At 33.3% G+C, this 27,300-nt stretch overlaps 1 pseudogene across 1 annotated transcript in view; it reads left to right on the forward strand.

The window, feature by feature from the left end:
• Nucleotides 1-25,505, forward strand: part of LOC143244157 (serine/threonine-protein kinase NLK-like) — a 42,255-nt pseudogene extending 16,750 nt beyond the window's left edge. Inside the window, exons 3-10 of the transcript XR_013024927.1 lie at nt 9,548-9,603; nt 13,340-13,446; nt 14,395-14,480; nt 15,801-16,010; nt 18,400-18,588; nt 18,950-19,148; nt 19,646-19,742; nt 20,603-25,505. The product of XR_013024927.1 is annotated as a serine/threonine-protein kinase NLK-like (transcript). The remainder of the gene's footprint in view (nt 1-9,547; nt 9,604-13,339; nt 13,447-14,394; nt 14,481-15,800; nt 16,011-18,399; nt 18,589-18,949; nt 19,149-19,645; nt 19,743-20,602) is intronic.
• Nucleotides 25,506-27,300: the final 1,795 nt, after the last annotated feature.

The raw sequence follows: 27,300 nt of genomic DNA on the forward strand, positions 1-27,300 counted from the left end.
CATCACGAATGGGATGAGCACATTTAGTGCTTTTTCACAAAGTTTTGAAAACATGTCCATTGCCGAACACCAATATTGTTCCAAAGTTTTGCTTTCAAACTGCATTTCAAGAACTTGATTTATGCACAGTTCAATAAGATCTTCCTTCAGTTCTTCATCATCCAACATATTATCCAAATTGAAGGAGTATGGATTCATAATGCATTCTTCAGAAGTTTCCAGTTCTCTTCCAAAATATCCATCAAATGACTGATAGTATTTCCAAGTGATCCACAATTTCTTCACACACACATGGAATTAGGTAAAAAGCTACATCTCTAACACGAAAAATAAGAAATAAAAATGGGACGTAATTTTTGAATATATAGGACAGTAAACTTAATATAATTTTACAAAACCTTCACATATAAATGTTTTCAGTTGTTTTTGTTTGAGTATAAACAATACAAGTTGATTTAGGATTTTAATACTTGTTCTTCAAAATAGTTTTTGCTAAATTTGTATCTGTTATGAAAGTAAATCTGTCTCCTCCTAACACATCTCATTCTTTTAAGAATGTTAGGCACCATGAATCAGCCTTATAATTTGTACTTTTATGTGTAGTTTATTGTTGAAAACATAACTGTTTGTGGTTCAATCCCTGAGTGATGCGCATGTCTATTAATTATTCCATAATAGTTTTATGTTTTATTTCGTTAACTTCATGGTTCAGCTACTGTTTCAGATCTTTAGAGAAAAATTTTGTGCCCAATCAAGAAAAATCACTGTATATATATATATATAGAGAGAGAACCATAACTTTCAGAAAATATTTCATACACGCAGGTCTTCAAAATAGTGCTTCTGTAATTAAGCTATTTATTTATTATTGAACCTTTCACTAACTGAGTGTAGTACTACTGACCATTCAAGGTAAAACATCCTATTTACTCAGAAGCCACTGAGAATTCTGCTTGGTTTGGCTGACATAATTTATTGAACAGTAGTTTATTTTAGGATTCTTATTTATTTCCTTCTGTATGTACTATCTCTCATCTTGAGTTAGGACTTTTAATCTTTGCCATTTTTACACTTATACCTTTACTTTGTGAAATTTCAAAATAATTTGCTTGCTTTTTTTGTTATATTCAACTTTTGTAAGTGTAATCACATTTGTTTATCTTGTTCTAAGTGGTCCATTGCCATACTACCCATGGAACAATTTATTTACTAGTTTTCTCGTTTAAAATTGAATATTCTATTCCTTGCTGTTTTTGTGTAAAAATTGTAATAAAAGTTGTCTATCAGTAGTTTAAGGTTTGAAATGTGTTTGAAAATTAGTATTTTAGTGATCATAATGACTGTTTTAGTGCTATTAAAGAGACACTTAGAAAACAACCTAAAAATAAAAGTTATGGAATAAATTACAAATCTTGTGACACAGTAAGTTTTAAAGTATATATTACCTCTCTTAATTTTTAGTAGATATTTTGAACTAGATTCATATGAACTTTTATAGTCTCACTTGAATGAATATTATATCTTGGATTGTTAAAGTTAATTAGCAGTTTTTTACCAGGGGTTATAACTCATTTCTATTCTTATAGGTTGACTGATATTTTATACAACTAGGTATTTGTTTATGTTTAAAAACTTGTGTACTGAATTTGTGTTGAAAAGAAAGTTTCATCTCTGTGGCATTTTAATTTTCTTGATAGTTTAGTAAATGCCAGACATCAGAGTTTTTTTTTCTCTTTTACAGTGATACTAACAAAATAACATAGTATCTTTAAGTTAACAAATCATGAGGTAGATCATTATTTCAGTTTATAATGTACTTGGAAAATATTTATGAAACATCTGAGAACTAATGCTGTTATAGTCACTGTATGTCTGTTTATTATGCCTTGTACTTAATATAACAATGTTTTAATAACATTACATTTTATGATTACTGGCCTAACATGTATATTATGCTCTATGAATAATAGCAGGTACCAGTTAGAACTGTGTAAGCTGTTAGAATTTGATGATGTGTTTATTTTTTTACTAATGTTAGAATTTATGCTTCTGCAATACTCAATTTGTATAGCGGTGTGTAACCTAATATATGATTCAAACTGTGGGTATAAGTAGCAATGTGTAGACTAGCATATGGTGCTAACTGTAGGCATATGTAAACTAACATATGGTACTAATTGTAGGCATATTTAGCAATGTGTAAATAACTATATGGTACTAATTTTAGGCATATGTAGCAATGTGTAAACTAACATATGGCACTAATTTTAGACATATATATACCAATGTGTAAATTAACATATGGTACTAATTGTAGGCATATGTAGCAATGTGTAAACTAACATATGGCACTAATTTTAGACATATATATACCAATGTGTAAACTAGCATCTGGTACTAATTGTAGGGATATGTAGCATGGCACTAACTGTAGACATGTATATCAATGTGTAAACTAGCATATGGCACTAATTGTAGGCATATGCACCACTGTGTAAACTAACATATGGTATTAACTTTAGGTATGTGTAGCAGTGTGTATATAATTATATGGTACTAATTATTGCAGAATATAAATATTGTATATTTGATGCAACATTTTTTTGATACATTTTGTGATAAAGATCCAGTACTTGTACTTTTATAACTCCTTTATCAGTGTCACTCATCAGGGAAGACATTAAGTATATACAGTTTGTGTGTCTGTTTGTGTCACTGTTGAATTTTAGCATTTCATTTTTACTCTGCATGAATCAGTCATTCAAGCTGGTGCAACGTTATGTATACTGTGACTGTGTTGAACGGTGATTCACGTGTTTAAATATATAAAGTCATGGTAGTATATGTAGGTTCACTTGGATGGTATTTCATGTATTTAAGTGTAAAGTTTGTCCAGGTTAACTTGTTTTAGCCTATCTCACAAGTACAATAGTAGATGCTTTACACTCTGATTAAAGCCACAAGCTTGTTTATTCCTACCACCATGTGGGCCATCTAGTGTCCAAAGGTCAGTTTGGGATTTTAGAATAAGTGGAATATTATTTGTATCAACAGAACCAACACAGTTCCTGGTAACAGATTACACTTACGTTGTGTGTACCATCATTGTACAGATAATACGTTTATGGTTTTGCATCTAGACAACCATCAGAACCATTACAACTGTTTCTTGTACCAATGGAACTCCTGATAATAGATCACAGTTATGTTGTGTGTACCATTAGTGTACAGATAATCAAGTCATAGTCTTGCATGTAGACAATAATCAGAACCGGTAAAACTGTTTCTTGTACCAGTGTACGTTGTGTATACCATCATTTTACAGATAATCTGTTTGTGGTTTTGCATCTAGACAACTATCAGAACCAGTACAACTGTTTCTTGTACCATGGAACTCCTGGTCTATTACCAGGACTGTAACATCATTACAGTTATGTTCTGTGTGCCATTCAGAGGCGTAGATTTTTTACACCCGCTGGGGGAATGATTTTTGCAACCACTTATGTGGACTGTTCAATTTGCAAATTGGTAATCTCTGATTACGTGAACTTGAAAGCTGTGAACATGCAGTTACAGAGTAATCTTGTTGCCACGATACTTGCATGTATACTTAGGCCTACTGACCGATACTTACGAACTATCGCTTAGATCGAAAAGCTTAGAAGCATGCCTATATTAAAGATGTACATTTCGGCTACTGAAAAAGCCTACATCTAAGCCTAATTATGTAATTTGCTTGGTAGGAACACGAGAATCACAAGAACACACACACAATTTGTAGGCCTGTGATGCAATAAAACAATTCAACAAACCAAACTGTAGGGGGGGATGATTGTATGCACCATACCCCCCACCTAAAATGAAGGGGGGATGTATACCCTCCACAACCCCCAGGATCTACGCCCCTGGTGCCATTAATGTACAGATAATCAAGTCGTGGTCTTGCATGTAGACAATCATCAGAACCGGTAGAACTGTTTCTTGTACCAATGGAACTCCTGGTAACAGGTATATTTTATGTACCACCAGTGACCAGACAATCAGTTTGGAGTTTTGCAACACAACTATTTGTAATTCTACGATTTTTACAACGTTATATGCACATATGTCAGTTACTCTGTTGTCGTGATTCTCTTATACAAATACTAAACTTTTTGTCGTGTAATATTATTGTTTGTTGATAGTAGCAGTTATAACTAGTATTAATAGGTGTTACTTTACTTAGCACGTTTCCTTGGCGTTGTATCAGTGTTAGCTTAGCCATGCACGCGCTCAGCAGTGTAATGGAAGATGCATATTCATCATATTTTACATATTTGGCTACAGATGGCGCGTTTTCCCCTAGTCGGTTTTAAAACTTTAGAAGACTGTCGTCTATTAACGACAGAGGCTGTTGCTTATGGTTACTACGTACGACGTATCCAAAACAATAAAAAAATAATGTTTTTATGACACTAACGTATTTCAAGTAATACTTCCTTTATCTGCCAAAGTGGCGGAAAAAAAAGAAAAGAAAAAGCTGACATTTTTAAAAAGGCGTTAAGTGTAGTTTAAAATTCTTAGCCACATAGTATTTGTTAACACGCGTAGACTCACAAATGTTACTGTATTGTTAACGTTTGATGTTAGAAAAATGTATTAAACTGCTTCCAAGTTTTTACATACCAAATCTGCTGTTCTCCTCCAATTAGGTTCAGTTTTCAATGAATTGTTCTACTTTTATTAGAGGTCAGGTGTCAATGAATTGTTCTTATTTTATTGGAGGTCAGTTGTTAATGAATTGATTGGTGTAATTTTATTATAAGTCAGCTACGGATTTATATCATAATAAAATAAAAGTGAAGTTCTATTACACGTTTCCAAAACCCAAACAGCACAGGATGTATAATCAGAAAAACTGATTAGAGGAACGTGTAGACAAAAACTAATGGTTAGATTTTAACGATGATTCACTCAGATCATTGTATCTGGCTGGAGGCACATTTCTTGTATTTGCCACAGTAAGACATGGTACAAAGTCATGACTGATAGGAACAAGATATTTAAAGCTAGAGACCTGACCGGATGTGCGGTTTTATAACCTCCCTCTGAAGAGTCTGGAACCGTCGATAACGAGTTTCGTTTGTCAGAATGTGCTCTGTCATCTTTGTAGATATATCGGATTCTTAGAAATGGTAAAAATCAGGAAGTTCCATCTCTTTATCACAATGCGAAGTTGAACTTTTTCATTGGAACACGTATGCTTGTTTGGATCTTTGTTGAGATGAACATTTTTTGCCGTGTTGCCAATAATGGGATTAAAGGATATTCGGAAAGTTTATTTGAATTTTGCCCAAAGCAAGAAGAGGGATATCTGCACTAGCCGTCACACCATACATGCTCGCCCTTTCAACCGTGGGGGCGTTATAATGTCACGGTCAATCCCACTATTCGTTGGCAAAATCGTAGCCCAAGAGTTGGCGGTGGGTGGTGATGACTAGCTGCCTTCCCTCTAGTCTTACATTGCTAAATTAAGGATGGCTAGCGCAGATAGCCCTCGTATAGCTATGTGTTAAAATTCAAAAACAAACAAAAACACCCTTAATTTTGGTAAAACTACAAAAGCTGGAAACACGTGTCACACTATCCTGCTTATTAATTTATGTCAATTGCTGTGGTATCTAACGAGCACACACGCACACTTTTTCCAATTATATCAGCTTCATTAACAAGTCAGCAGTATTCACTCATGCGTTGCTTATCACTAATAACTTGGCTATGTTTATGTCAGTAGTGACACTGCTGGGTTCTTCTGGAAAATTTTCATTAGGTACTAATGTTTGGCCATTTTTAAACCAGTCCACCCCCTCGTACTTTTTTTTTTCTCCAAACAATTCTCTCTATATTATATCAACATTCTCCATTGGACTTTAGTTGCCACAACATTTTCGTTCCCCTCAAAAAAAAAAAGAAAAAAGAGCCACAAGTAGTTGATCATCTCTGATGCGCATTCATATTTGCTCAGTTACATTGGTTACTAGCGCCACGAGCGCACAACGTGAGAACTAAAGATCACTTTCGTAAGTACATACGTTCAACAGTGTTTCTTTGCTACATCCACTTTACCACTTTTTCTAGTGTATAAATCATTGACCCTAGTTTCTGAAACATCTCATATTTAGGGATGAACTAAATAAATAAAATGCAGGACCGGCACTAGTTTGTAGGGGAGCGGGCCCCTGAAATGACCTTAGACCCACCATTCTAATGCTGCCCTAATATAATTTTGGATTTGGTGTCATTATATGTCTCATTGAGCCAAGAGTTAAGGAAAATTAAAGCCGGGTCTGATAAAACGACACTTTAAATAAAACTTGCAAGTGTTTGTATATTTTTCCTTCATTAGGAATACCTAATAATAATAATAATAATAATACTATAGTAATGTATTAGTATTATTCAGTACATTACTGCCTATATGAAGGCTCATGTAAGAGGGGGGGCTAAAACTTGCAAATAAGATAATCATATATTAACGTACAAAACAGTCCAATTATAATTCTACAATGACATGAGAGTGTTTGTTTTTATTCTATTGTTTTAGGCTTTATATAGTCGCAGGTTGTCCTGAGCCTAAACCGGTAGGGCATTAATCATTTTAAAATTACAAGGTATAATGTCAAATAATTAAAAAGTTTATCACCGCAGTCTCGTACTTTAACGAAATTATATTTAGCTACTGATTTTGAATAGACGTAATTTTTACCTGTACTGTTTTATACGTTTGTTTAATTATATAACGTTATTAAGTGGGTTAGTTCACTATCACCAAGAGCGCTAAGCCTAATAAAACTCGAGGGCTTATTTTGTGAATACCGTACTTTTTAAAAGCCTCAGTTGGTAGAGTTAGGCCTTTTCTAGTTGATCGCTGTAGGAAGTTTAATATATTTCACATGTATAGCTAATTTTTATCCAGGTGTGTCATATCTGGTTGATGACCAGAAGGCGTGGTGGTGGGGAGTATAGAATTCCTTGAAGGCGTTTAAGAGCCACAAGTGTGTCCCGCGGATTATCTTAGATAGGCCATACAGCTCGTGGAGATTTAGTTTAAAGATTACATTATGTGACTACACCGAACAGGATTTTACAAAGGCCTAACATATCACCATTAGAACTGCTTTGTGTATATTTTGATATTTGAATCACAATATACGATCAAACACACGTGATTTGGGACAGTTATCGGAAATTAAACTGTTTCTGATTTGAATTTGCATAACGTCTGGTTGTTAGGTTGGTGGATTTTGTCCAATAGTTAAATGTCCCGACTGTAAATTCAGAGATTCGGCCCGTTTCTGAAAAAGAAAACTATCTCCGCATTTTGTGGCTATGGTTACGCTACAAGACCGACGATCGAATTTCTTTAAACAGAAGAATATATATCAAGAGTTGGCGATAGATAATGTTGACTAGTTGTGAAGTTGACATACCATTTACAGAAAAATTCAGTGCTCTACTGGTATAAAGTCTACATAAATTGTGGTTTCACTTACGAGACACAAATTGCAGTTTCTTTGTGCTGCACTAAAGGGCCGTGCAGTGCAGCTGGCTTCATCGCTAGAGGGCAGATTCTTCCCTTACAAAAGCATTGCGATGGATGTTGACCTTCACTGTGACTCGTGCCAGGCAGCACGTCATATGTGTCGCATCTCTCGCGTCACTCTATATTTTGTAACATCTACTTGAATACTAGCGACAATGAAGGTAGACTCAACGTTTTTGTAAATAAAATCGTCTCTCTGTTTTTTTTATTATGTGTATATGTAATGATATATTTAGATAAATCAGGCTTATTCATTAATCGTACTTTCTTCTGCCACAATCTCGTAAGTTTATACGGCAAGACTGCGTTTATCTGTGTGATTAATTTTGTTATTCACAAGCCTGAATCCCCAGATTGGACAGCAATAAGTTTGCGGACTTACAACGCTGAAATCCGGGGCTCAATTCTCCGTGATTGAAACAGTAGGTATTCCGACTTTGCTTTGTTCTAAAACTACCAAATACAAGCCTGGTCGTGTTGTTATATATCAGACTGCCTATAAACTTAGATGGCACTGATTTGAGGGGACAATAACCGATTTTTAAGCAGTGTCCTCGGCAGATAAATGTCCCCAATAGTGTCTCCGAATAAGTAAAAATTCAAATCGAAGTGCAAAGGGCTTCATTTTGTGTGTGTATTACGTACATGTTCAAGCGTTGTTACAATGAAAATAAATTATAACTGCATCCTTAGCTCCTGTTCGTTTATTTACTCTTTTGTTTTTTTAAAATATGAATTTCACAGCATATTTGAATGCTCCCCAAGTGGATCAGAGGTAAGTCTGCGTGCTTACAAAGTTAAAAACCGAGGTTCGATATCCATGTTGGGCACAGCACAAATAGCCCTTTGTGAATTTCAGAACGAAGTTTCCGATCTCTTAGGGCCAGGCATGGTCATATGGTTACGACACCCGACTCGTAATCCGAGGGTCGTGGGGGCGTTATAATGTGGTGGTCAATCCCACTATTCGTCGGTAAAAGAGTAGTCCAAGAATTAGCAGTGGGTGGCGATGACTAGCTGCCTTCCCTCTAGTCTTACACTACTAAATTAGGGACGGCTATCGCAGATAGCCCTCGTGTAGCTTTGCGCGAAATTCAAAACCAAACCAAACCGATCTCTTAGAGTAAAGAATTTAACATTTTAGTTTTCCTCCTTCCCAGTACATTCCAGACTTCAGTGAAATATATTAACTCATTTTGTTCCTAGAGCAAAGATGCATTAAGCTGTGAATCGAACGCTGGATTTTAGAATTGTAAGCCCCTAGATTTACCACTGTTCCATCGTGGGACAAGATCACTTTATTAGAAGTATAAACAAACCGCAAGTTCACACAAGCAAAGACATGAAACCTGGTACCTCCAGGAGGATGTCAGTGTGATGAACAACCATGTTGTGTGAGACTGTTTCACTCTGTTTTCGTGTTTGAGAAAACCAAGCTAAGTAATGGCTGTTCTAAACGTTTGGCCTCCACGTTAGGTTTGGTTGGGTTGTTATTAAATACATTTCATACGACTAGCATCGAAACCCTATTTTTAGCGGTGTAAGCTGTACGTTACTGGGGGAAGGGGTCCTGTGCATTAAGATGAGTAAAACTGACGGATTTGTTAATAATTTCACATACTCTAGTTCGACGTGCAATCAAAACAAGGAATTAATTATTTTATTTATACGAGTTTTTAATTTGAAAGTTTCAGTCTGCAAAATAATATACAGATTTTTCCAACAAGAAAAAGGATAATGATATTAATGTTAGAATGTGTAATTTTCTTATAGCAAAACCGTATCGGGCTATTTGCTGAGCCCACCGAGGGGAATTGAACCTCAGATTTTAGCGTTGTAAATCCGTAGACATACCGCTGTACTAGCGGGGGGCGATGTTAGAATGATTAACAAATATATTTGTATTTCGTCATATTTACTACTCTCAAAGGTCCTCCAAGCTAATATTCATTTTATTCCTCTTAGGTCTTGTCAGCGCTGGATATCCTACAACCACCTCATATAGATTTCTTCCAAGAAATGTATCCTTTTCAAATCTCAAACTAAGAATTGTGCACGTGATGGTTGTCGTGTCTCAATTACGTACGCCTACTTTTGGAGTTGTATTATATATGTTTTTGTTGGTGGCGTTTTTATTTGTAAACTCGTCACTTTGTATTGTTACCATATCTTTTTCTTACTGATGTACTATTAATTACATATTGTCAATAAGTTATGTATTTGTTTTTTTTTATGTCTTCCAGACCGGATTAAATGATTTTTTGGCCCTGAATACAGAAAATGCTGAATCTTTCAAATTGCAAATGATTTTATTTAAGTTATTTACAAATAAGATTTCAGTTAAAATTAACCGTATTTATCTTTTTATTTATTTACACTTTATCATTATTATTAGTAGTATTTTTTGAATTTACTGTCATTCACAAGAACTGGGTATTCGCCAAACTATTCTTAACATTTTAAGTAGGAAAAATCTAGAACGGCACGTTCAGTAAGTTAATTTTATGGATGAATAATTGGAGATAAGTAATCTAAGGAATAGATATAATTAAATTTAGATAATTCAAAGATAAACGATTGTAATTTTTCACAACTTATATTGGCTATCGTAAAAAGTAATCATTCTAAATAACCACATTGCTCGAATTTGTTTCATCGATGCATTTCATATGGAACTGACACTGTGAAAGAGGTTACGTGACTGTACATTGAATTTCAGGTGAAACACCTGTTGGCCTGATTCAGTATTATGCGTTAGACTTGTGAGAAAAGTTTTCGTGTATTTTTACTATAATATTTTAAAGTCATATTATTAGATGGCGCTCGTAGTGTTAAGTGAATCAGTTTCAATTCTACGTTGTTGCTATGCGACCAGAACCAATAATAATCAGTCGATTATTGCTGATAGGTTAAGTATAACTGTGCTGATTGGGTGGAAAATTAACAACTTGCTGACGTAAGCATTTACTCTCGTCCAACTGACACATTTAATTAAGTGATTTATGACGCCAGGTATATAAAGTTTTATTTCTAATTCTGTTACAGTCCGTTATCACTTCCTTGCAGTAAGAACCAAATGAACTGACTAAAAATTCAATTTTTAATATTTAACAGTTGCTTTTCACTTAAATAAACTGTTTCGTGACAAAATTCGATATATTAATGTGGGATCTCTGAAACACATTAATAACTCTGTTAAGATGTGATCAGGCACACAGATGGCACTGCTGAATGGATATAATGTCTGTTGAAAACAATAGCCCTAACATATAGCATAATTTCATATTTTACAATAATAAATAGTTGTGTTTTAAAGGGCATATCACATTTATTAATTACAAGCCACGAGATACACGAGTAAATCAATTGATATAATTATTGTCGTCAAACAGTTCCCAAAGTTTCTTCAAATTTGTTTGTGTGTGTGTGTGTGTAAAGTTAAGCACAAAAGTACAATGGGCTATTAATTTTGTTTCTAATAATTCCCTTCTATGATCTCAGGCTTAGCCACTCTAAGCAACTGTTAAACGAGATACCTGTGATCAAGTTTCAACTTCAATTGTTCGATGTTAACGATAAAATAATCGAATGATTCTCCTGAATAAGTGCCATAAAAACTTTGTATTTTATATGAAAGATTGTTTGTAATTAAGCACAGAGCTGCACAATGAGCTATCTGTGCTCTGCCCACCCCGGATATCGATAATTCGGTTTATAGCGTTCTAAGCCCACAGATATGCCGCTGTGCTACTGAGGGTGTGGGGGTACTTTGTTCAGTCTACCGATAGGTTGATGCAAAATAGGTAATGCTTCTACTTTTTACACTAGGTTGTAGAGAAATCAGCAATAATAATAATAATTTATGGAGAAAATAACGTAGGCCCAGTGTTTCCGAATTGTAAATATTTATTTATTTTTATTCCATTATTATTACGATATTTTTTGGATCACTTTGATCATATATACCACAACTTTTTACTAACGTTATGTAAAACAAAATGCACTTCTTTCTGTTTTGTATTAAACATTTAATTTCATTATCAAACTTTATTGTCCCTCAGTGGCACATTGGTTTGTCTAGTGTTATAAGTCCACAGACATTCAGCTGTGTCACTGGGAGCACAAGTTTTGGAAGTAAAGACTTACTCCTGTTTCCATGAGTATTAGTTTCATTGATAATATACTACTCAGAACAACTTTAACATTAGTATTTATCTTACATACACATTATAAACTTGCAGACTTATTAAGATTGTTTTGTTTCTACTAAGCTTAGTATGTGGCTAAAACATTGACTTAAAACCTCATAAGTTAGTAAAACCTTGTAAATTCAGTATGTGTGTGAGGGAACTAGACTCGCATACTGTTGATTGTGGGATTGAAACACATCACCAAACAATATTACCTTTTAAACTGTGGAGGCATTATAATGTAATGATCATTTTCACAATTCATTGGTAAAAGTAGCCTAAGAGCTTGCAATGGGTGATGTTGTCTAGCTGCTTTTTCTCTAGTCTTTCACTTCAAAATTTGGGATATATATGTACAAAAAGCTTTGTGTGAAATGCAGGAAGTAGTTAAATTATTGTGGCTGACAGTAGCTTGATAATCAGTATTTATCATTATTTACCTAGGATGTTAAGTACTTTTATATAGTTTATTATGTAGAATTCTACTTCTAACATGCAGTATTAGCTAATTTTTTATTACATATTATATGTAATGCTCAAAAATTTAACGGGTCGAACCATGTCATTTTGTGTAATTCAAATGTTATGGCTCAACTCCAGATATTGAGTTTCAGAAAATTACAAGGATTCCTCCCCGTCATCCTTTCCACAGTTCCATGTAGGTTCTGGTGTTATGTTAGATTTAAAACATTGTAACATGTTACAATGTGGGTAAGAAATTATGTACTCCCTCTGGTAACATGGTTTGAGAAGCAGATAGTGGGCTACACTGAAAGTGTCTGTGTATGTTAAGAGAGAAAATTCAGGTACACAGTTGTTTCATTCTTCCAGTGCAAATATGATTGTGGTAACAGCATGCTGTTTGTGAAGTAGAGAAATAAATGAGTTTATTAATTAACAATTAACACCATTAGGACCCTGCAGTTTCAATGAGAAAAAACATAAATTACTATAGTATTAGGAGTGACTTATATAATCAACTGAATATGACAACAGACTTCCAGGTGGGACCTTAGATTATCTCATCTGACAAATTTCTTTCTCTCTTTTTTTTTTTTCCTTACTAGTAGGAATTCTACTCCCCTACCCCCAGTGACATAGTGATAAGTTTGTTAGCTTATAATGCTAAAAACCAGGTTTTGATATCCCTGATGGGCAGAGTACAGGTAGCTTTGAACCTAATAATACACAAGCAAACTGTTAGGGAACTTTCCTTCTGTTCTGTTTATAAGTTTGCCATTTCTTAAGGTCTAGTTTGATCGTAAAAGGCTGTGCATAGTGTTGACCAGTATATCAGTTCAAAATTAGGGATAGTTAGTGCAGATAGGCCTTGTGTAGCTTTATCTGAATATCTGAAACAATTGTATAACTTTTGTGTTTTCAACATTTCCAGATGATTGACTGTACTATATTTTAAAGCATTGTCTTGGTTTGTTTGTTTTTTGGCGGGGGGTCTTTTTTGTAGAGTTGTTTGTAAATAAAATCCATCTATAACATATACTGATAAGCTAGTTTTAATAAGTGAATATTGTAAATTATCATGCAGTCCTTGACATATTATTGCCAGTTATGTAACAACAGAATTAATGCAGAGCGACTTACACAAGATAATTGTGTCACCACAACCCCTGACCTCTGACCACGTCAAAGTATTTCTTTATCAAATACTCAGAGGTAAGAACACTTAAGTACAAAAAAGAAAAGGGTTTCCATATAGAAAACTAGGGTTTAAACCTGCATAGACAACTCTTGGACCTCTAACAAAAAACAGAAATTTAACTTTAATGTACCTTTCTGATGGCCAAACCAGCAGCTAACAATTATAATTGTACATTTAGCCAACTTATAAAACAATGTTTACAAATTTGGTTTTAGAATGGAATATTCTGAATTTTTTTATTTTTGTAAACAACAGTAATAAATAAAATATTCTGGTTCTATAAGATACAAAACTTTTATATAAGATTTATATGTATCACCTCATCCAACAGAGGATAAGAATATGACTTGGTTGTACTACTTACCACTTTCTCCTGCAGTTATATGTAAACCATTTTATGATTTAAAATAAATGAAATAAAAACCCTATAACTCGAGGGCTTTTGAAAGTGCTTGGGTTATAAGGCTTTTATTTCATTTCTATCAAGACTTCTTGAACCTGCATGTTTTTTTAATATCATGAATGATTTAAAAGAAGATGGCTGGAGGAAGGAAAAGAATATTAGTTTAGTTATTATTCAAAGGATGAAACAGATTCAAGCAGAAAGGCAAGAATATCAAGAACTAAATTTCATAAGTTGACTGTTAGGGAATATGTGAGTTTTAAGGTTTTTAATTATTAAATTGTGTGCAATGATACATATTCATTAAAGGATTCACTGAAAAGTATGATAAATGAATAAAAAATACATTTATTTATGAATCTAAAACTGTTTGAATTACTTGAGTATTCAATCAAGTTTGTCAAATATTGTTGTCAGAGAAATTATTGACAATAAGTATTTTTTCTACCATGATTTTAAAATTTGAATTTTTTTTCTTGTTTTTACACATGTATTTTGATGGTGGTAACTGTGATTATTTATGTGGTAACATTTTTTTTTTTGTATGAATTCTCTGCAGGGCTCAAGTACCTCCATTCTGCTCATATATTACATCGAGACATAAAACCTGGAAACTTGTTAGTCAACAGTAACTGTGTTCTCAAGGTGGTGTATATATATATATAAATGTTTTTAATCACTTTTAAGTGTGTACTCAGGATGATATTTATATTGTTTTAGTTTAGTTTTAAAGCAGTTCTTAAGGTGGTTAATTAGTATTGTTTTGAGCATTTTGAAATGTATTTTGAAGATGCTATTAATATTGCTTTTGGTCAATTTTAAGTATTTTTAAGATTATAACCAGTCTTATTTTTATCGACTGATATTAATGGTATTCCTAAGATGATCATTCATCTAATTAAAGGAACAGTATGTGTTAGTGAGTTCAAGTGTTCTGCGTGTTAGCTCACATGGAAACCTAATATTTTTATTGCATGATTGTATAGTGGTACTTTTACATTTATGCAGTTGCAAAACTGGGGCAGTTACAGTATTAAAATTAAAGACAATTGCCTTAGTAACATAAACAAACAGGAAAAGCATATTCATTTTTCCTTTTCATAATATATAAACAAAGCAACACCATTATATCTCATTACAAATTCTAACAGGCACAATGATTAGGCTTAAAGTTTTAATACACTTCGTACTTATCTTCTATACAATCTACAGTAGTTAGCATTAACAATCACTGCCACAACTTCATTTTTTGATGTTCTGCAACTAACACATTGGGTGAAAAAATTATTTACAGGTTTCTGGTGATATACAAATGATTTACATACATACTCACACAATTAATTTACATGAAATACATGAAGACAGTTGATTTTTACACTTCTTGATACCATAATTTTAAAAATGTACTAGTTTATTAGTGCTATACATTTCCATTTATCTTCATATAAGTGCTTAACAATTGACAGTCAGGCCTAAAGTTTAAGTATGCTTTATATGTGAAGAACTAGTTACCCACTGTAGGAAAATAATACTATACAGATTATGTTATTGGTGGTAATGGATTTGATGTTTTGATAATATTTCAGGAGAGAATGAGAAAAAAACAAAACAAAAAAAACTTGTTACTGTCATGGAAAGAAAAACATTTGACTTTTTAAAAAAGCTTTGATAAGCTTTTAATATGTTATTGTACAAAATGTTTTCTAAAATACATTTATATCTGTATTTTGTTAATATCTATTGAAATAAAATGCACACATATTTTCAGGACAGACAAAAACTGACTGTTATTATAATATAAAAGTTACGTGTGTGTGTGTAATAATATGATAATATATATCATGTAACAGTTATGGGCCAATTGATGTCTGCATCTAAATGAATGAATATTACTACCTTAATTCCTCCTAGTTTATTGAACAAGCAGAAAAAGTACTGGCACTTTGAAAAATATTTTCTCTACAGATCTGTGACTTTGGTTTGGCCAGAGTGGAAGAACCTGATGAAAGTCGGCATATGACACAAGAAGTGGTGACACAGTATTATCGTGCTCCTGAACTACTTATGGGTGCGAGACACTATACATCAGCAGTTGACATTTGGTCAGTGGGATGTATTTTTGCTGAATTGCTAGCTCGGCGTATTTTGTTTCAGGCTCAAACACCAATCCAACAGGTAATAGTTACATCCTAACTGTTGAGAAGTAACAATTCATGTGCATTGTCTCATAACTTTTGTACCACACGATAATCAATTATCTCCGTTGGTTTGAATAATAGCTACACAAACTTTAGGTAATACTTTGGATTAATAGTTTCAAAATATTTACAAGATAACAGCACTGGTGAGTCCAATGTTTCATTTTTCCAGTGTATTTATATTTAACTATTAAAATATGTCTATACAGTATTTATGTCTGTGCAGAAGGTATCAGTGTACATTTTATAGTGATATATATATACACACACACACATTCATGTGAACAAATTAGGACACCCTATGAAAGCCTGTGTATTTTGCAATATTTTTGGATGTATAGATATTTAATCTCAATTTTAACAATACTGAGAGATTATAGGAATATAACTAAACAATTAAAACTGAAGAAAAGACTTTTCAAGATTTTCTGTAAATATAATTCTACAAAAATGCATATTCTAACTGAGGAAAAAGTTAGGACACCCTACCCCCTAATAGCTAGTGTTACCCCCTTTGGCTGAAATAACTGCAGTGAGACGCTTCTTGTAGCCATCTACCAGTCTCTGACATCAGTCTGAAGAAAGTTTGCCTCACTCCTCAATGCAGAATTCTGTCAGCTGTGAGATGTTTGAGGGGTTTCTTGCATGTACAACCAATTTCAAGTCACCCCACAGCATCTCAATGGGTTTAAGATTTGGGCTTTGACTCGGCCATTCCAGGACTCTCCATTTCTTAGTTTTCAGCCAATCCTTGGTGGATTTACTGGTATATTTTGGGTCATTGTCGTGTTGCAGAGTCCAGTTCTGCTTCAGCTTTAATTTTCTTACAGATGGACTCGTATGTTCCTCAAGCACCCTCTGATACACAGTAGAATTCGTGGTGGATTCTATGATTGTGAGCTGTCCAGATCCTGCTGTAGCAAAGCAGCCCCAAACCATGACACTTCCACCTCCATGCTTCAGAGTTGGTATGAGGTTCTTTTCCTGGAATGCTGTATTTGGTTTATGCCAAACATGTCCTCTGTTCTGGTGTCCAGATAATTCAGTTTTGAACTCATATGTCCAAAGAACATTATTCCAGAAGTTCTGGTCTTTGTCCACATTCTCTCTGGCAAATGTCAGTCTGGCCTTGATGTTTCTCTTAGAGAGCAAAGGTTTCCTCCTTGCACACCTCCCATGCAAGTTACACACGTGCAGTCTCTTTCTGATTGTAGAGGCATGCACTTTCACATCAACAGTAGCCAGAGCCTGCTGTAGGTCCCGTGATGACACGTTAGGGTGTTTGGAGACCTCTTTTAGCATCTTGCAGTCTTATCTCTGGTTAAACTTCCTTTGGATGACCAGACCAGGGCATGTTGGCAGTTGTTTTGAAAATCCTCCACTTATTGACTATTTTCCGGACAGTGGAATGGCTGATTTCAAAATCTTTTGGGATCTTTTTAAATCCCTTACCAGACTCATAAGCTGTACAATTTTCTTTCTGAAGGCCTCGGACAGCTCTTTTGCTCTCATCATGGTCCTCACTCACACTTCAACAGTCAGGAGCCCACCAAACTAAATGTCTGAGGTTTAAATAGGGCAAGTCTCATTCACAATGCTGAGTAACAATCTTCTAATCACGTGTACCTGGTGCGTTACACCTGTGTGTGACTTGAGCCATTTTAAGTGGGTATAAATGTGTGGGTGTCCTAACTTTTTCCTCAGAATATACATTTTTGTAGAATTACATTTTACAGAAGATCTTGAAAAGACTTTTCTTCACTTTTAATTGTTGAGTGATATTACTTTAATCTCTCAGTATTGTTACAATTGAGATTAAATATCCATTTATCCACAGTTTTTACAAAAATACACAGGGTTTCATAGGGTGTCCTAAGTTTTTCACATGACTATATATATATGTGTGTGTGTGTGTGTTAACACAGTTTTGATTTTGGTTTTTTGTATTATGGATGTCATTTGGGATGGAACTAAGTACAATGTATTTTGTAAGTTAAAAAAATGTCAAATGTAAAGTGTAAGAAAATTAAAATTTACCAGGAGAATTTGTCCCTGGGCCTTAAAAAGGGGGAACTTAAATTTTACCTTTGTCCTCTAAAAATCCTGTACCCTCCAATGAACTTGTTTCAGAATTTTGATGATAAAAAGATAGTTGGTTTTGTTTGTTGTTTTGAAAGGAACTTAACATGAAACTGCTAAACCCATCAAAAACAGTTCAAGCCAGTAGAATAGTAATTAAATATTATCTTGTATGCTATTGCACAAAACTACAATATTGTTATAATGGTACATATCTTTCATGAAAGAAGAAATCCATATGTTTTCTATAATACTTGTAAATATTTTGCCTTTGTATCTCTTTCCAGTTGGACCTCATTACAGATCTGTTAGGAACCCCAGTTTTGGAGGACATGAAGCATGCTTGTGAAGGGGCTCGTTCCCACATGATTCGAAAGCCTCACAAACCACCTTCTCTCTCGACACTTTATACATTGTCTCCACAAGCTACTCATGAAGCTATTCATTTACTGTGTCAGATGCTGAAATTCAATCCGGTATGCTCTGCATGGGTCTTTAGATGCCCATTCGTTCTCTTCCATATGAAATAGTTTTTAAGTTACTTGTTTTGTAATGTAATTCACACTAAAGAATCTTTCTTTTATAATGTATTTCTTCTGTGTATTAAAAGTTTTATTTATTTATACAGCTTGTTGATGTTCCTTTCTACTTGTCATGTTGTTGTTTCTGTAATGCGTGTTGTTTTCTTAAACGCTAAACAATTGTGTCCAAATTGTTGTAATTGACAAGATTTATACTAAAAAAGGTTGAAATTAAGGTGGAAAATATTTCTAAAAAGACGTTTGTTTAGCAAATAAGGAATTAAATCTCATTCCTAAGAGTGAATATGTATTTCAGGACAATCGAATATCTTGTGCTGATGCTCTGTCCCATCCATACCTGGACGAAGGTCGTCTGCGCTACCACTCTTGCATGTGTAATTGTTGTCACACAACTGCTTTGGGTCGACAGTTTGTTTCAGATTTTGAGCCAGTGATACTCCACCCTTTTGATGACTACTTTGAAAAAGATCTGAGCTCGGTTCGTCAAGTTAAAGGTAAAATGTGTTGTATTAAGGTGTTAATTGTTATGAAGATCTGAGTTTAGTTTGTCAAGTTAAAGGTAAAATGTGTTGTCTTAGGTGTTAATTGTTATTCTAAGTGTGACTAATAGTTAGTGATTAGGGAATAGTTAGCGACTTGTTTTTCATATTCCTGTGTGGAAATGAACACACATGTCAAAGTATATTTGTAACAAGTAAAATGTCCCTAAATTTAAATAAATTAATTGTAATTCTAGTTCCTAACAACTGTTTGTTAAAGAAGCATTAAGTGCTAATGAAAACTGTTATTCTTACCAACAAAGTTCAGTAACAGTCTTAGTTTAAATTTTAATTCTGTAAAGAAAGGCAGATGAATGTTTTAATAATTTACCAGAAGGAAATGATGAAGAATTTTGTAAACATTACTTTTAAACTAGTGAACAACACCATCAAGAAGTGGTAGAAAACTAAGTGGGGAACTCTGTTTAACTATTCACATTTCACTGTTGCAGAACGACTACACAAGTTTATTCTGGAGAGGTTTGCCAGCTCTTGTCGTGTGCCTGTCTGTATAAACCCACACTCGGCAGCGTTTAAGAGTTTTGCTAGGTAAGTAAAAACAATGACACTTCTTATAGTTGATTGTAATTAAAGAAAACTACAAAACTAACTTTTAAAAATTTTCTAACCCATGAAACATAGAATAATTGGAACTGTTTTAAAAAAATCACATTTCTTTATTACATCTTAATTTTTTGGAACAAGATGCAATAAATGTTTTTATTCTGAAGGGTTTGTAGATGATAGGACGTTTTTATCAGGTATGAATTGTTTACTTGAAATTCCACTGAAAATATTCTTCATGTTCAAGTTCTTTCAATGATAGTTTGATGTTATAGGCTAAATAAAACATTAACCATGTTGTATATAATTAGGTAACTAGTTAGTTGATAAAATATTGTTAAAAGGAAAACAGGTTATGGTAATCAGAAAATAACACGTTTAGTTAATGAGCTAATTACTTAAATTAATAGATGATTTTGTTTATTTTACGGAATACAAACATTTGATTTTAAGACATGCAGTACATCAAGCTTTGTTTATTAAGTTACTAAATATTTAATAAGTTTAGTCACATACTATACGTATTAACACACAATGTTAAATGTTGGTGTAAACATATTTAACAGAAAATAACATAATTTAACATGAAAGTTGGATATAGGGGAAAATGTACATTAAATTCTAACAACATGAAATGAAATGTTTGGATCACCTCTTCTATTGATTAGACTATATTTCTAAATTGGAAAAAACAACAACTTACAAACAATGTAGAAAACGTAGGCCAAGCTTGGGTCACTATAATCACTAATAGCAACATCTGCAAGTTTCCTCATATACTGCTAGTTGGCTATGACCCTGTAAGATAGACCTGACTTATCAACCACTTCTGATGGATGTTGCAGCTCCACGGTTGCTCACCCGTTGGAACTCCCACCATCACCTCACCAATGGGAATGAGTCAGGATCTTCAATCCGTTCCTGTGTGGTCAAACCTCCAAGAAGAGCCCCTCCTTTCCAAGATGTATGCAATGAAAAATCATTCCTAATAGTGTCCAACATCCCCTTCAAACATTCAACTAAACCACTTTGTTTTTAATTTTGATATGTAAATATGAATTGTGTACTGCCATTTATGGACCCAACAGTTTAGGTGCCTTTGTAATCTAGATATCACCACCAATGACAGTGAACCTGTAACTACAGCCACATATCAGGGAGGACCAGTTTATTTTAGCCGTTTCCCACTGTGTAAGGAAGACCAGGACCTACAGCTAATTTTAAAAGTGATAAGAATTGAAGACAAGAAAGAAAAATTGGTTGATATGTAAATAAGTGTAAGATATATTTGTCTCACACAAGAAAACAAAAGCATTTTGTTATTTACATAAACAGTGATTTGGTATTTGTCTCACACGAGAAAACAAAAACATTTTGTTATTTACATAAACAGTGGTTTGGTATTTGTCTCACATGAGAAAACAAAAACATTTTGTTACTTACATAAACAGTGATTTGGTATTTGTCTCACACGAGAAAACAAAAACATTTTGTTATTTACATAAACAGTGGTTTGGTATTTGTCTCACAGGAGAAAACAACAACATTTTGTTATTTACATAAACAGTGATTGGTATTTGTCTCACAGGAGAAAACAAAAACATTTTGTTACTTACATAAACAGTGATTTGGTATTTGTCTCACAGGAGAAAGCAAAAACATTTTGTTATTTACATAAACAGTGATTTGGTATTTGTCTCACAGGAGAAAAAAACATTTTGTTACTTACATAAACAGTGATTTGGTAAAAGAAAAAATATTCAGATTGATTAATTGGATAATGAATCATTATAATTATGTTTTAAGTGTTTTCCACTTCCTACAGTTTTAAGAGGGTGTTATTCTTACAACATAATCTTCACTTTTTGATTTCATTTTGTAGCTGTTGAGTTCATGTGATTTATGTGTATATAAAGAAAAAAATACATGATTTGTCTTTTTGGTACAAGAAAAAAAAGGATAAATAATCATTTAATAAACGAAACATTAATTTAGTGTTTTTATGGAGACTAATAATTTTCTTGTTTTGGGGAATAAAAAGTGTCTAGATATGATCTGCTGTACAGACAAGACATTACTAAAAGTTTGTTTGTGTCAAACCAGATTAATGGAAGTTGAGTTGGTGATATGTCTGGAGGCTGTTAGAGTTCTAAATTTGAACTGAACATTGTTCTAAAAGCTTATTAAAAATTTGAAGTGTATTGGTGTTAGAAGAAACAAAATTTATATAATTACGAGAAATGACTGGCACTTCAGTTCCTTAAAAATATTTCCACAATAGCTGTAGAGAAATTTAGTGTGATACAGATTAGTGTTTAAAAGAGGGTTATGGGTTAAAATTTATTTTGGATAATTTATCAAGCTTCAGCCAACTGGTATAGTTTGAAGATGAAATCTTTCAGTTGCTGTTTTACATCCTCGTTATTTAATGTTTTCTTTTCTGAATTGCAGTAAGTGAATAAAGCTAGTTGCAGTATCTAAAATGAAATCTTGTTAGTGTTAGCTTAGTAATATTTATCTCAACAAAAGCAGATTTTTTTGTTGGTCTTGATTTCAGCTACCACACAGTGTTAAGGTGTGGGATGAATTCATGTGTCATTTTAGTTCTTATGCATGTGGTAATGCTTATTGGTACAGGGTTTATGGCATGTCTTGATGAATTTAATTTCTTCTCTCCCCACCCACCTTGTCATCATCATGAACATTTGGTTTGTGTACAGTTTCATTTTCATAATCATTTTTATTCAGTAATGGACTTGTAATTATATTTTTTCTATCCTAGATGTGATAACACTTTTGTGTGGTTGGTACTTTTTGTTCAGTGTTTAACAGAAATGAAGCAGTGTTGACACTGGAGTTATAGTTAACTGCATCAAAACGTTTAGAGTGAAAATAAATAAATTTTTGTCATCTACAGCTTTAACAGAAAATTTTGACAGAACTTTCTAAATTCACTGGAGATTAGATTAAATTATTGCTCTATGAGAAATACATTAGTTTGCCATTTTCCTGCTCATTTTGTATTGATATTTGGGATAAAAAAATATGACTAATCCATTTTTGTGTATTTCTCTTCTTGACACATTACTATGTTTAGCATGTTTTGTGGCATTAGCAAGTTTAATTTCTTAACAAACAAGTGTTTCAACACTGTCCCATTTCAAGTTGGTGTTTGTCTACCCCGAACAAAATCCAAAGAATAAATCTGGTCGTTTACACTCCACTGAAATATTAATAATATCTTGTCATTAACTGAATAGTTAGACTCATCTTGGTCAAGTAACTAGAATACCTTATCTGGCTAACCCTTCCTTATTTGAGTAGCATCCAAGTGACATTTTTTGTTAACATCATTTTGGTTGAGTAATCAGTAAGAGATCTTTTATAGCTGGGCTAGGTTTGGCTAAATAACTAGTAAGAAACCTATTATAGTTGGTCTGTATTTTGCTAAATAACTAGTAAGAGATCTCTTCATGTTAGAATAAGAAGTAAGATACCTGTCTAGTTAATCTTTTCTTGGTAGAGTAACAATAAAGAGAGAGAGACTTACCTCATTTAGTTCAATGGCAGGCTAAGAAATCTGTCCTTTCAGGTACTAGGCTTAATTTGTTTTGGAAAGACAACAATATGTTAACTTTTGAGAACTCTTCAGCTGGTCCATGGTTGGTTTGGATGTTTTTTTTTACAAGCATTGTAACATATTATGTATTTCAACAGAAACTTTGGAGAGGTCCTTTATATGTTCCTTATTTTGAAATATTAAATGAATATAATCAAATACCTCATGATAGTTTTGTTTGTGTTTGATATACAGTATATTCATATGTAGTACAAGTAATATATGATGGAGGATGTTTTCTGTACATTGGTTGAAATAGCTGTCTTTTAAGAAGCTGGGAGGAGCTCTGGATACCTCTTGGTTGTCATAAAGACATGCAGAAGAACATTTTATGTTGTGGTACATACTTGGTCAGTTTAAATTATTGTATAATGTTACTGCTTTTCTAATTCAAGATAATAACAAAATAATTGAAAACTGTTACTCCAAACGTTAAAACTCAGGCCTGTACACAGAAGCTGACAAGCTATGTATTCTATCAAAATGGAAATGTATGAGAATACATAGTTGTAGAACTCAGCTGTAATTTATATGTTATTAAATAACTTTGTATTTCCACATCCTAAGTACTAAGAATCTGTGAAACTTCTGCAACTTGAATTCCACAAAACATTTCAAGAACTTAATGTGTGAGTGATTGGAACCAATTCTTTAAGTTGAAGTGATTTTTTTTCCATATAAGCACTGCCATAAGTCCAGGTCACGCACATAAGTAAAACTGATCTCATATAAAACTCTGTTACTCAATAAGTGTCGTACAGACATGTTTATAGCGAGTAGCAAGAACCTTTCCTTTTGTTTTGATGTGTTATAGTCTTCACAGTAGGTTAATAACTGTAGGTCTAAGCAGGCAGCTACAGACTGTATTAACCCATATGGGATCCGTGTGGTCTAGGACATTTCTCACCACTTACTCCAATTGCCCACAAGGTCTTGTTGCATGTACATATATTCCTGCTAATTCATTCACTTATTGTTCATCATCCAGTGCATTTGCAAAAACTTACCAATGTTTGGACTCCCAAAGAAGAGAAAAGCAAAGAAACTGTTCTTTGGAAGCCACCTTTAATCATCCACCCTGCAACATTTCTTAAATGGTAAATCTTTGTCTTTAAAGCTTACAACTCTTATGAAGAAAGCTTGATGTTTATACCTATATTTGTGGGACCTTGTCACACAAACATGCACCTCAATCAGGTATTCTCAATCAGTTTTCTGCGTAAGGTGCTATTTGATGTGTGTGTACATGATGTAGATAAGAAATGTTTGGTTATTAAATTGTACTGGTTCAGAACCCCCACTTTAATAGTTTGTTCATTGTAATTCTTAACTATTCTGTTTTATGGTGTAAGCAACAATAACTGTAGTTTGTTGTGAGACAACCACCATTTTTTCATTTCTGTAGTTCTCAGCTTGGTAGTTTGTTTTTAGATATAATTTACTCAAACTGAAGAAAGCATTTCACTTTACTCCACTGGAAGTCCATTTATACTGTGCCAATATTATATTAACATTAGTTTAATACAAACAATTATGCCACTCCAACAATGATTTTTAAATCATTCATTGTCATAGCATTGTTTTATATATGAACCAATAAAATCTGAACTTTCAATAAGGTAAAGGGGGAGTGGTCTTTTTACTTGTCAGCTTTGTTGTTAGTAAATTATCTTTGTATTTGTTGATAGTTGTTCTTTGGTGATGTTTGATATCGCTTCATATCTTATGTACAAGTTTGTAATATATATAAATTATACATGCACTTTGGAATATTCAGACTTGCAATTAAAAATATGATAATGGAGAGAAAATGCAATGTAGAAGAAATATAATTTTTAATTTCTTTTGGATTGTTGTTTGGTCAGAAGTGGAAAATTGTACTACAATTGAAAACCTAGTTAAATGTAACTAATAATGGCTTTATTGTCATTCTTTATTATCACTGATTCGTCTTTATCTGCCTTTCACAAAGCACTATTGCCAATTAGTACTGTGAAATAGAACCCAGATAGGGTTATATGGTAAATGTGTTTATTGGTGTGTTTTTAGTAAGAGAAGGACTTGATTTTCAAGACTTCATCATATGTGTTCTTTTTACCTGATGTTTTCAATAAAATATTTACACGTTCTCTGCTGTTTCTAGAGTTCTTACTGTAAAGAAAAGAGCAAGTTTATTTACAAACCACTTTAATATGGATCAGCTAAAAAAATTTATCTTTATTCAAAAAGCATTATACAGAATTAAAATAAGTGAAATAAATTTATATTTTATGAACAAGCTTGTGAAAGATAAAGATAAAAAAAGAACAAACATCTTTGTCAAGTAGGTTGGAATGGAGTGGGGGATACAACATATTCAGTGAAGTCTGAATATTTCTAGGGACTTTTTTTTCACTTTATTTCTCTTGTGTTGGAGGAACTGGTATATTCTACTTTTCAAAGATTCCCATCCAGGAAGCCTCCATTTTCCCCCATTATTAGGGGCAATGAAAAAACTTACATTCCCATGTCTGTGATTGTGTGATGTAATTTATGTGTTCTCAATAAACAAACTTACTGTTTATGTGAATGATGATTAGCTATAATATTACAAATATAAAAATATGTTATGTTGCCTGGCATTGTGAAAATCAAGGTTTAAGAGCTAGTTCTCTCTACTAATGAATGTAGGGGCCAACATTACAAAATTGGGTTTGGGTGGTAGAGAAGTTATGATCTATACTTTGATGATAATACGAGACATACAGAAATTAAATTTTACAACAGTGTGAGACAACTGTCGAACTGTTTTGTTCGTGATTGAAAATTTACAGGATTTAGTAAACTGTAACATATAATAAAATGGTGTATAGTTATGAAGATGTGTAATAGTACATGGATGCTAGAATTTCCAAGGTTAACAACCATCTGATGCAGATATTGTCCTGCTTCTAAGTTACAATGACTTAGAAACAGAGCCTTGAGTAACCATACTGTTGGACATCAGTGGCCAAAGTTCAGGAGGAAGATAAGACTTTAACCAAACTTGTAGAAGATGTTGAAGGGCTTGTCAATTTATCTGTATCTTATCCAGATATTTAATATAAAAAACCTAGTGCCTAGGGCAGCAGGTCACAAGTTCGTATCCAATCACGATTCATGTTTGCACTTCCAGCTAATCTCATTTTTGTTGGTATCTCAAGAGTTGAAGGTGGGAGGTGTTCACTAGCTGCCTTCCCTCTAGTCTGGCCATTTTAAATTAGGGATGACTAGCACAGTTAGCCATCGAGTAGCTTTGTGAGCAATTTGACAAACAAACAAACCACATGAATGATGGATTTATTGGCACATGTACAAACTACAGATATTTTAGAGCAGTGTATCTCAAGGTAGGGCTGCCAAAAATAAGCTGAAGATAAAGATGCTGACTTAATTTTGATTATAAATAAATTAAGTGGTACGGTACGTTGAAAGGAGATGTTGTTACTACTGCAGTGTTTTTCTATCACCACGTCAATCGGTGACGAGAATCGAGAAAATGCTGATTGGTTGTTTTCACACTTAAGCACCTATAACATAAGTTTAAGATGCGTTAATCAACGTTTACTGTACTTTTCTTAAAATGATAATAACGCCAGGTAAAAATAAGTTTGTACAGCGTACCAGTACAAAATATTTGATTTTTTTTCAGTTATTAAAATGTCCAATATAACACACAGAAAACAAATCCCCAGTTGTTTTAGTTCAGTAATTTACAAACGTACAAAGTAATAGAAAAAGTATTTCATAAATATCATAAGTTCGTTAGTAATTATTTTTTGAAATTGATAAATCACATTTGAAGACATTTTTATAGGTTAATGGAGGCCTGAAGCTTCAAGGTACCCTAAGAATAACGGAGTTTGAGATCTACTAGTTTAGACTTTAAAGGATAGGTGAATTGCC

Source organism: Tachypleus tridentatus, chromosome 2 (assembly GCF_004210375.1).
Source record: "Tachypleus tridentatus isolate NWPU-2018 chromosome 2, ASM421037v1, whole genome shotgun sequence".
NCBI classification, from domain to species: Eukaryota; Metazoa; Arthropoda; class Merostomata; order Xiphosura; family Limulidae; genus Tachypleus; species Tachypleus tridentatus.